Raw genomic sequence first — 12,472 nt, 5'->3', positions numbered from 1 at the left:
ATTATCTAAAAAAGAGGGACCCAGGCAGAAAATGAGGCATGTAAGTGTGCAGATTTAACGTATGACAAGGCATGACAGGGCACAGAGATGGAAGGACAGATGACGAGAACAGAAAGCAAAACAGAACAAGATGAATTTTGGAGAAAAGGCCTGAGCCAAACTTGCAGGCCTCAGAAGTATTTTTCTTTTCTTTAAAATAACAGAACAAGCTGAGCAAGATCACTGTGGCTACAATGTAGAGAATATATTGAGAAATGGACAGAGTAAATGTGGAAGAGCATTGGAAGATTTTAGCAGTGATGTAGAAAAAGTAGGATGGTAGGGATTTCCTGCTTCAGGGCCCTTACACATTCTTCCTGGAATGATCACCTCCCCTGCTCCTGGATTAAAGGTCCCAGGTCCACTTGTTGGCTCCCAGATTAAATGTGTCCTCATAAATGGAGGCCTTTCCTGACCACTAAGAAAATAAAATGTCTCTTGCTCATACCCATTATTTTCTATCATCTTATTTGTTTCTTTCTCAGCACTTTCATATTTTGTAATTATCACTTCTTGTTTATTTCTATCTCCAACAATTAGAATGCATGCACCAGCAGAGCAGGGACCATATCTGTCAATTTTTGCCAGCTTGTAAATCATCAGCATATGTCACAGCAGCTGCTTCGGTTATACTCAAAAGTGTTAACGAAATAAAACAGTTGGCTTCAACATGATATTAGCTTTCCTCTTTCCATAGTATGTATGCTACCTTAGCTCAGGCATGCTCAATCACACCGTTCAACAACTGTTCCATGTCCATGTGTCATGTGCCGGGCAAGGTGTTAGGGATAGAATAATGACCTCCCAGATTGTGTGCTCTCTCTCAATGCTTTAGAGCAAGGGTTCTGGAACAAAGCTGCTTGGATTTGAACTTGAGTGTTCCTACTTCCCAGCTGTGTGATGTTGGGAAATTTACTTAGCATCTCTGGATCTCATTTTCATTTCAAACGGTGATATTAAGAGCTCCTTATAACATTGTGTGACTACCAAAGGCCACCATGCTTTGTGGCTATTATTCATCCTAGTGGGCAAAGCAGAAATTTAAATAAAATTAATAGTGTATTACAAATGGGATACGTGTCAAGAAGGGGATTTATGGGATATTTGAGAGTATACCATAGACTGACACGCTTATTATTATATAACAAGCACTCCTGCTACTTAGAGGAAAGTAAAGGAAAACTTGATTTTATTCCACATCTGGGTTCATAGCATCAATACATGTTAAGTAGTTGAGTTAAAAAAAGCTCTAAAGCCTCAAGTAAAAACCCTGCCGGCATGAGAACACAGTAGTTGCTGAGTGTATGTAGATGTGCGTGGGGCTATCTCCTGTATCAGATCTCACATATATCTGCTGTATCATTTAACCTACTGGCAAAAATGACTGTATAACAAACTAGTCAAAAGCTAATGACTTAAAAGAGCAGTCATTAATTCTCACTTATCTTGGGTTCCCCAGGCTTGGCTGATCTAGGCTGGGCTTGGCTGGGGTAGCTCTGTACCTCATGTTTCTCTTTCTCCTCCCGGATCCAACAGTCTAATGAAGGTTCTTCTCATGAAAAGGCCAGAAGTGAGATCACACAAACAGAAGCCCACATGAACTCTAGAGGCCTAAGCTCTGCAGTGGCACACTGTTATTTCTGCCTCACCATATTGGAAAGAGAGTCTCAGGGCCAAACTCAATGTTAACGGGCAGGGAACTAAGCTTCACCCATTTTAGGGTAAGCGCTGCAAAGTACATGGCAAAGGACTTGGATACAGGAAGGATAAAACATTGGGGCATGGATATAAGAAGCATGAAGAATAATTCAATTTACCAAATCTGCTCAGTTTGTTCTTCATTTTCCCGTGTAGAGGTAGGGATGCTAAATGTCGATTTGACAAAGAAATACGAGACAACATATACCACTCTATCGTGTGAGAGTTTACATGTAATCATCAGTGGATTTTTAGCTGAAATAGGCAACTAGGAGAAATGACAAAGAATGATAAGGCAATATTTTTTCTTTGAAACGTTAAGATAAATGTCACTACATATAGCAACTATTTTGTAGGTATATGACAGAATAAAGAAATGAAACATCTTAGGTAACTTATGATTACAGCTATGATTCCTTTTACAAAATGTTCCCTTATTGTACAGGGTATTTTTATTTTTATTTATTTATTTATTTATTTTTATTTTTTAAAGGTTTTATTTATTTATTTGAGAGAGAGAATGAGATAGAGAGAGCATGAGAGTGGGGAGGGTCAGAGGGAGAAGCAGACCCCCGCTGAGCAGGGAGCCCGATGCGGGACTCGATCCCGGGACTCCAGGATCATGACCTGAGCCAAAGGCAGTCGCTTAACCAACTGAGCCACCCAGGCGCCCCTGTACAGGGTATTTTTAGTAAGATAATGCTATTTTTCATTATTTTTTCTTTATCCCAATTCAAGCTCTATTTCTCATGGGATTACTTTGGGCAGCCAAGTATCTTAGAGTCTGATGGTGTCCTTTCAGACCTTTCCTTACATAAAAGACACTGTTTTTTTAAAGGAATAGTTTTATTCTGTATTCTGTAGTTGCCTCGATTTGAGGCTCATTTTTCTCAGGCTGGGTAAAGAAATCTAATCAAGTTTAGAAACTGAATTGTGTGCTCTAGCTTCAATCTTAAAATAGCCATTTTCCTGTTCTTTTCATTAGAGAAGTCCTATTTTTGGTCACTAATTTTCCCTGGTTTTTATATTTATTTTAACTTTTGTAAGACCACTGTATAGAAGAGTACTTAAGATGTGAATTTTAGGATAAACATGTACCAAAGTAGGGTTATTTTAATATCCTTCTTCCCCTAAGAATAACTGCTTTATGCCAAAAGGAAAAGGAAACTTCTATAGAGATTTTAATTATGTTGCAATGCCCAACTGTCCAAAAATAAAAGAGAAACATCCACTCTGAAGAATAGTTTGCTTTAGGATGTAGTAGTAAATTTTAAATGTTCAAGATTTTCTCTTTTGTTCCTCTCTTGTTTTACAAAATCTTTTATTCTGAGGCACTCGGCACTTGGTATAACCAAAGTATATGGATATGACTAGAATTACAGTCAAAAAAGGGAGTTAAGAGTTCACATATAGGCTACTTTTTTTTGGTTAAGATGGAATTGAGTTGAGGGAGAGGAGGACAAGTTTATCAAGAAAAGACTTAGAGTTGTGGTCTTAAGACAGTCATAGGTAGAAATATTATCTATGCCACTTGGAGACTCCATGACTTGTAACAACAGCTCATCCAAGCCCGTTTCCTTATTTGTAAAATGGGAATTATAACATCTCACTTGAGGTGTAATTTGTGGGAATTAAATGAGAAAACATATTCAAAGAGTCTTGACTATAGTCTATACTCCTTAAGGTCAGAGAACTAGTTAGTTTCAGATATGAGAAATCAGAAGTTACTTACTTCCAGTCCAGTTACCTTTTGCCATATTGTTTATGCTCACCCTGTTCAAGGAATGTACAGTTTACTGGTAATATAGGAGTCATATGTAGACTTTTTAAATCATCATTTACACAGACTGTACAGAATAAGAGATTAAACAGAGATTTGCCAATGCATGTGAAAATGAGCTGAGACACCAATGCCAACAACATAGACATTCTTGGTGTCTGAAAAAGACTGTAAGTGAGCATATTCAGATTTCTTTCTCTGTCTCTCCTTTTCCCTCTGTCTCTGTCTCTGTCTCTCTCTCATAATAAGATATGTTATCACAGTGTGTCATATTTCAACATGTCGGATTGGACGAAAAGAAACTGAATAAAAGCCAAAAAAAAGTGTGGAGGGGAATCCAAGAGTTTTTTTTTTTTTCTTGCATTCACTTACGGATCTAGAGTTTTTCTAATTCAGAGTGTTCTGACATCCCAGTAATAACTGTAATACCTATTAAAGTAAATACCTTTCAGACTTCATTCTATTGAAGACTTAACTAAAATGAGGTGTTCTTTAGTGGTAAGTGAATTTTTATTGAGCATTTGAAAGAGAGGTTCACTGTATCTTTAACTAGTTTCGATGCAACAAAAGCCATACCCTAAAATTCATTCATATATACTACCTGTCAGTCTTGTTTGGCTTGATATATTTCATCAGATATTGGAAAGTGCTTTCCACCACTATATGACTGTACCACCACTCTGTACTGTGAGGCTCTGTTTATAGGAGTATTTATTAAGCACTTCCTCTATACCAAGCCCTCTGCTAGGAACTTTATATGTGTTATCTTATTTAATCCTCACAAATAGATGGAAGAGCTAAGCATCATGATGTTCATTTTACAGAAATGGCAGTTTTAAAGAGCTCTAACAGCTTACTCTAGTTGATAGAGGTTGTAAGGAGCTAAACTAGGATGTGAATTGAACTTTATCAGATGCCAAAATCCATGCTCAGAGATTAAGTTCCTGAAAAAAATGTTATCATTTACTACATGCCTATAAACTGCCAAACATTGGGATAGCAATTCAACAGACTATTTCATTCATACATGAGCTTCATTTAATGGGGGGGGGGGTCTATATTCCATGACAATTTGCAAACTGAAATATCCCTAGTTATTATACAAATCATGGTCGTTATTGCCTACCAATATTTGTTTTGTTAAACTCTATTCAAAAGAGAATTTAATTGCAAATCAATGTAATTTAGTTGTTTTCTAATCTGTAATCATTTTAGGAATTTATTTTAAAGTATTTATGCTTATATACATATGTAATTTTTATAAATGCATAAAAATAATATATATCTTGGATATTTTATATTATCATTTTTTAAAATTTTCTACTTGTTTACACTTTTTCTCTTCTTCCCTCATACTGTATCAGCTTGCCACCCCACTTCAACCCCAGATACCTCTAAGCCCATATTTCCTTTTTTCCCTGAAAATATATGTACATATAATATCTATTTATAGATACACACAAATATACTCTAAAACTATCTCTCACACATACACACAAAATATATAATCAATATAGTCAACCATATACACACATGCATATGCATATACAAGTTTTATTGTCACTGTTTACAAGAAATGGTATCACACTAGATGTATTTTTCTGCATCTTGATTTTCACTCTCATAAATATTTTTAGAAAATTCCTCTAGTAAATGACCATAGCTGTAATTCATTCTTTTTATCATTGATTTAATATTCTATCATGTAGATATACCCTAATGTATTCAAGAATTTCTGTATTTGATGAACACTTTGTTTCCACATTATTGTCATTGGAAAATATCATTGGAAATGTTGAAATAATCATCACTATGCCTATTACCTTAAATATTAGTAGTTTTCGTTCCATGGGCTGGTCTCCCAAAAGGGATATTAATAGATTAAAGGTATAATATATATGTTTGAATTTGAATAAGTCTCTCCTGATAACACCCTAAAAATGTACAATTTGCAATTCCATCACTCAAATGTAAGAACATACATTTCTCCACATCCTCCAATGAGGATGCTACCAAGAGTACTCTTTTTTCTTTATTTTCATCAATATGTTTGTTGATGGTTATAAAGCGGCATGCACTGATACATTCATTTGCATTTTCCAGACAACTGGCTAGAGAGAGGATCTTTTCATTTGGATGTTGGTCATTTGCTCTTTTCCAAACTGTCTCAACTCCCTCCCCCCTCCATCTTTCTACTGGGTTATTTCTTCCTGTCTTCATAATTTATAAAATGCTTTTGGTATCAGATATTATTTAATGAAAATGGAATTTGTTTTTGAATATGTTTTCATTCCAAGAAAAGGCCCCCACCATGTTAATACTGTTTATTAAATAAATCACACATTCTTCACTGAAAAAAGAAATAAAAATTGTCCTGTATTAAATTCTCACATATATATACTGGGACCTATTTTTGAACACTGCTGGACTCCACTGAACAACATATCTATTGCTAATGTACACCAACACCACATTACTTTTTTAATGTAGCTTTATATTATATTCTAATATCTAGTTTTTTAAATACATTGTTACTTTTTTCCTTCCCATCAAATATTAGGTATTTATTCTTTCTTATAAATTTTAAAATAAGTGTTCCAGATAGGAAAATTATCTTATTTTTTATATTTATTCCAATATATGTCAAATAATTGTGATTCTGACATCTTGACCCAATTTCTGATTTTAACTGAAGTGAATCTAGAGTCTTATATTTGGGATAGTATTTGCTCCTATTGTTGGTGAAAAGTCTTTCTTACAGATAAATAGGTTCCACTTCTCTGTTGCAGTTATTTTCTTCTTACCTTTTTTTTAAATTATGTTAGTCACCATACAGTACATCATTAGTTTTTGATGTAGTGTTCCATGATTCATTGTTATTTTCTTAAATAAGAAATGTGTTGCTGAATTTTATCAAATGCCCTTTTAACATTGATATTTTTATTCCTGTGCTCTTCTTTCTTCACATTGCAGGAATGTCTTCAGACATCTTATTTTCTTAATGAGTTAACGAATGGATAGATCAAATACATTTTTTTTTAAGGGGGAAAATAAATCATGGTATTTTAAAGTAATTAAGTAACTTTTTATGGAGAGTAATCCTATCCTCTTTTGCAATAGAGACAGAGATCAACTAAGCAATTTTGGAACACAACACTTTCATTTTTGGCAAATAATACTGAAAAAAGTTAATAGTCAGATGGGATTCCTTTGGCTTCACCCTGCCCCATGGGGAATTAGTCACTCTTCCAAAGTCCTTGTTTTTATTTCTAACATAGCTTTTAGTACAATATATTTTCTTCTTTTTTTTTTAAGATTTATTTATTTGAGAGGGAGAGAAATGGGGAGGGATGGAGGGAGATGGGGAGAGAGAGAATCTCAAGCTGACTCCCGGCTAAACGCAGAGCCCCATGCAGGCTACATTCGAGGCTCAATCCCAGGACCGTGAGATCATGACCTGAGCTGAAATCAAGAGATGGTCGTTTAACTGACTGAGTCACCCAGGCACCCCATATATTTTAAGTATATGTTAGTATATTTGCATCTCACGGTAAAACTTGTTCTTTCTTTTTCAATATCTATGCCTTAGCACAGTGCAAGCACGTTATAGATGCTCAATAAATAGCTGTTGGCTAATAGAAGTTTTAATTTATTTATTCCTTGCCTCTAGATTGGCATAATGAGAAGAAAATGTTGAATAAGCTTAGGTGCATCTTTTGATGACTGCCTTCTTAAAAGTTAAGTCTTTTCTAAGAGGCTTCAGAAGTTAACTCACTCTCTAAGGAATTAAGCATGTTGTTCTGGTGACAAGGAAAAATTTGCTGTAATTCTAGCTGAGCCATAATGAATTCTGTACCATCTGTTAAGGATTAAAAAGAAATAGAAAAGCAAGGGATGGTAAGTGCACTTAGATCATAGATCTAATCAACTGCATGTTCAATTTACTTAAAATGTCTCTAAATGTGAAGTTTTAACTGCTGCTTTATATCTAGTGTTGTAGGAAATTTATCAAAACCTCAGCAACCTCTCCCAGTAAGTACTACTCAATGTCACCTAATCAGAAAGGTAGGGTTTAGGACAAAGTCTTGTAGGAAGTTAAGACTGGGTGAACCAAGTCACAAAAGAGCCATTGTATAAATGGGATCTAAATAGTCAGTCTGGTGGTTTGATATCAATCACTGAAATCTTTTCATTGCTGGCAGGTTATATTTTGTGTATAAATGAAATGAGAACCTGAACAATTTAGATATTTTCTAGAATTTTACCCCCATCGTTTATTGGTTCTTTTTTTTAAACTGTAAGTTCCACCACTATAATTCAAAATAAATTAATTTGGAATATACTTCCAAAGTCATCTGTGAAACTCACACATTTAAATAATAAAATCATAAAATTTCTTTCTACCACTCAAGGCTGAATATTTTACCCAGTTTGCCCATTGCATCCCACACACATACAAAAGGCTTTGTCTTTCAGAAGCTTAAAATGGCTGAACACACACACACACACACACAATCAGGCTTTTTATTCTAAGGACAAAGTTTTTTTTCTTCTGCTTTTGATATCTTTTTGAGACGGTAAAGGCAATTTAAGTACTCCTAGACATGCTGATTCTAGATAAACAAAAGTTTAATTGCCTGAACAGATACTTGTATTCCTAAGCCACATCCTTTTTTCGAACACCCACAATATCACAGCTATCTTCACTCCAACTTAACAGAAATCATCTATCCATCCATTTATTCATTCATTCACACATGTATAAATTGATTAATTCAATAGTTATTTTTTAGCACCTATTATATACCAGGAACTATTTGAAAAGCTGGAGACATAGTGATAAATAAAACAAGTCCCAACCTTAAAGAATTTACATTCTATAGGAGGAAAGGCTCTTTGAATATTTTAAATTAAATATTAATGGCCATGTTCAACACTAAGATAAAAGTTTAGGTGCATAAGAACAGTTACCTACTGTGGTGACCAGTGACAAGCAGACATCCATGGTACCACAGTACCAGAGACAAATAGTGGGCAGGGGACCAAAAGCACTTTGCAAGAAGAACTGAAGAACAAAGAAGATTCATTTGTTTTGAAGACTGAGTTCTTTTTGAGCTTTCATTGCAGTTGCTGTTCTGAATCCCTAAAATCTTCCTATACATGAGAGAACTGAGGAGTGGTGATCTTTTGAACAGGTTGGCATCAAGTTGATGCTTGATCTCAGAACAAATAAAAAGCCCTGTGGATGATGATTCATTTTAAATCAAGGAAAGAAAAAGAGAAATCTAACCTAGGCATTTCTCCAACTAACCTTTTCTACACTTTGGGTGTCTTTAATTTATTCAGAGTGAACAGGTTTCCTACCTTTTCAAAGTCTGGTATTTATTATATTATTTTTCTGTTAACAGAAGAATTTGGATGTACTTGTTGTATGTGATTTTTCTGCTACAGCTGGACAGCTCAGATACAAATGTCTCCCATCACATCTCAGCTAAATGCTTGATTTATTTTCTTGCTAGAGAAAAAATCATTTGCTACCAGCATTAGGTAAGAAACCTAGGTGTATAGTGACAGACCTGCATAAGCTAGTGAGGAGAGTACAGCAAAGAAATCTATCAGAGGCCTATCCAGCAGTGGTGGAGGGGATGACTGAGATCTATTTCCACCATCTGACTTTAATGACTTTGTATTTTATCTTAAAACTCACCTGAAAAAAAAAAAAAAGCTCACCTGCTTATATGGGAAATGGAAAATGAAACATGTTATAGATTTGTCATAATTAAATTCTTTCATCAGTGTATTATAACTATGTTCTCAGTCTGCTGGATCGGGGCCATAGCATTTATTTAAAATATCCCTTAAAATGACATCTCCTGATTTGAGATATTAGCTTAAAAGTCAAGCTTAGCAAATCATGTGGTTCTTCTTTACAAATATACTATTGCACTCCAACTATGGGAAGGGATCAATTTTACATAAAGCTTGGTATCAGATATACTGACGATCAGATTGCATGCCTTAAAAAAAACGGGTGTTATAATTACATAAATGAATGTCATATAGTACATTCTATTTATGCCAAAAATCTAATTAACATGTATCTATTGAGCATACACTACGTGAAAGGCCAGACAATACAGGTGGACACATAGATGGATTAGACACATCCTACCTTGAAGCTGCTTATGGTCTAATGATGGAAATTTGATGTAAGCATATGAAAAGCTGAATTACGACTTAGTAGACTCCATATTGCAGACAGTTCTTGACTGGTTACTGAACAACCAAACTATCAATTCCTTTTTAGAGGTTTACTAGCATTATAGCAGTTTTACTGAACTTCCTCAATATGTCTCCTTATAGGGACACGTTGATAAAGTTTGCAAAGGAAAGCACTGCTAATTCTATGAGACAGCCTAAGAGAATGTCATTTGTGTAACTGTCTCCAAGCACTGAGCACAGATAGAAGATGACAGATTTCCATTACCAACAGCTATTGAAGCTCTGACTGCAGTCCCTGGTTGGGCATCTCCTCCCAACTGCAGTTATATTGTATCTTCTTTTACTATAGCAGGTGCAGCAGCATGTGGGGCAATTTGGTATTGTTGACAAATCTGATCCTATTCGCTGGCAGGGTAAGTTTGTTTTCCCAATTCTTAGAGTCAGCTAACTCATTAGGGGCCTCCTATAAGCAGCTAAAGATGAAATGATCCTCTTGAAAATGTCTCTTATGTTGAGTGCTCGCTGGAGACCAGAAACTAGCTTACAAAAAACTATCTATGAACTGCCTTCCATATGGAAGAATGGGAAGTGGAAGAGAAGAGCATCCCCATTAACACCGTCTGCAGAAATGTGTTATACAGGAGGTTTGGACTCCCTGCTAGGTGAACTTTGATTCAGAAGAACATGCCCTGAATACATCTTCTTGGAGCTAAAGAGGTTATAATACAAGTCCTCATGTAAAATAGTAACAGAAGTACTAGTAAATTTTATTTCTCTGAATGTCTCTGTATGCTTTAGCACTCCCTACATTTTCAGATTAGTGATATCGCAGGCATCAGAAGAGAATTATTTTCAGCTTTAGCACTAATGGGCTTAATACTGCTTTTAATAATTACTGAATTCCTGCACTTGGGATTTACACTTTGTCCATAGCTAACATTTTCTTTAAACTGTTAAATATCTCACCAGGAAGATGTCTCTGAGATACTGGCTAAAGTCATAAATACCCAAACAGAAAAACAGCAAGAGTTTACCTATTGATCCATTGCACTTTCGATCATTTAGTAGATATTTGGGGTGTACATTTACTATGTTCCAGAAGCCTGTGTTCAGTGCTGAAGATAGTACAGCTTGCCTGGCACCTGCCCTCACAGAACTTAAATTTTGAAGGAGATGTTTAGATGGTGATCCTGAACAAATAATTACAATAAAAGCACAATATTCTGACAGTAGTGAAGAAGTATAGAGAGGAAGAGAAGCATAGAGCATGGAGATTTACTACAGATTAAAAACCAGGTAGAACTGCAATTTTAGAGTTTCAGAGTTTAGTTCACATTTGCCAAATTTGAAGAAGTCAGGAAAAAAATCAGTATCTGTAGGATTCTTTGGGGGCCCTGACAAAGAACATGTGCTTTCCCAGAGAAGAGGTTATTAATTATAAAGAACACTGGCATAGCATTTAGTGAATGAAGAATTTTATGAAAATAGAGGGGAAAGTATTGGGCAGATTGTTAAAGCTATCATGAAAAAGTTCTCCCTAATACAAATGCATTTCCAAAGATGGGACTGAACTTTTCCGACAGGCAGTATTATTATAAATAGCTTGTTTACCTGATTTCCAATTTCAATTACACTTTCCAATCATGTGAATAAGTAAATAAAATTTTATAATATTTGTTTGAGACTCTGTTTTTAAAAGAAGGATAGTAATCTAAGAAATAAAAAGGTTTGGAAAATGAGAAGCAGTGACTTTAACCCAGGACAATAATGAAAAGATGTTCCAAGTCAACATCTGTACATCAACTTAGAAAGCAATATATCCAATTTAAAACAGTGTTCTGTGGGAAAGAAACTTTAGGAAGAGCTTGCCCACAATAAATTACATTTTTTAATATACTAGGATATCTTAGAGTCACAAAGAAGGCAAATGTGTCTTCTATAAAGAACAACAACAAAAAAATAGTGTAATTAGAAATACAGGGGAGAAAACGAAGCTATAATAGGAATTCCAGACACGACTATAAGCAAACTAATATCTGATGTGTTTTTAATTTTAGAAACCTTCGTTAAACTTCAATTATGTAGTTATAATTCTAGATAAGTGATTATATCAATGAAGGAGATAGACAAGGTTCCTACCCAATTGGAGTATATATTCTAGAGAAGGAAAAAATACATAAACACATTAAAAAATAAGTGCAGTAAATTCAAATGTAATAAACACTATGAATACACAGAAAGGGTAATGGCACAGAATGGATGGATGGCACCTTAGTTGTGGTGGTCAGGAAGGCTTCTCCAGGGAGATAGAATGATGAGAAGAAACCAGCCATGCTATGATGTAGAGAAAGAGTAATGCAGGAGGATAGAAAAGCTGAAGCAAAGGCTTTAAGGCAGTAGTCAGGTTGGCATATGTTAAAAATAGAACAGAGGCACCTGGCTGGCTCAGTTGGTAGAGCATGAGACTCTTGATCTCAGGGTTGTGAGTTCAAGCCCCACACTGGGTGTAGAGATTACTTAAAAAAATAGAACAATCAGTAAGGCTGGAATGTAAAGAAGGGGAAAATTGTATGAGTTTAGGTCATAAAGGAGGATAGGTGCTGGATTAGCCATGTCAGACTATGGCCAGAAGTCTGTAGGTTGTTCCAAGGTGAACATCAAGCAACCGAAAAGGTGTTATATCTAGGAGTAATATAATCTGATAAGTAAATTCAAAGCATCACTCTCATTCCC

General features: G+C 35.2%; 1 non-coding gene across 1 annotated transcript; it reads left to right on the top strand.

Annotated features, from left to right (window-relative positions):
• Nucleotides 1-12,173: 12,173 nt before the first annotated feature.
• Nucleotides 12,174-12,246, top strand: TRNAK-CUU. The gene has a single exon. It is a non-coding gene; the product is annotated as a tRNA-Lys (tRNA).
• The last annotated feature ends 226 nt before the right edge of the window (nt 12,247-12,472 follow it).

This window comes from Mirounga leonina, unplaced genomic scaffold (assembly GCF_011800145.1).
Source record: "Mirounga leonina isolate KUSES-001 unplaced genomic scaffold, KU_Mleo_1.0 Mir_125, whole genome shotgun sequence".
NCBI lineage: Eukaryota > Metazoa > Chordata > Mammalia > Carnivora > Phocidae > Mirounga > Mirounga leonina.
Note: the sequence above shows the minus strand (reverse complement) of the source record. Positions and strands in the feature narration are given on the sequence as shown.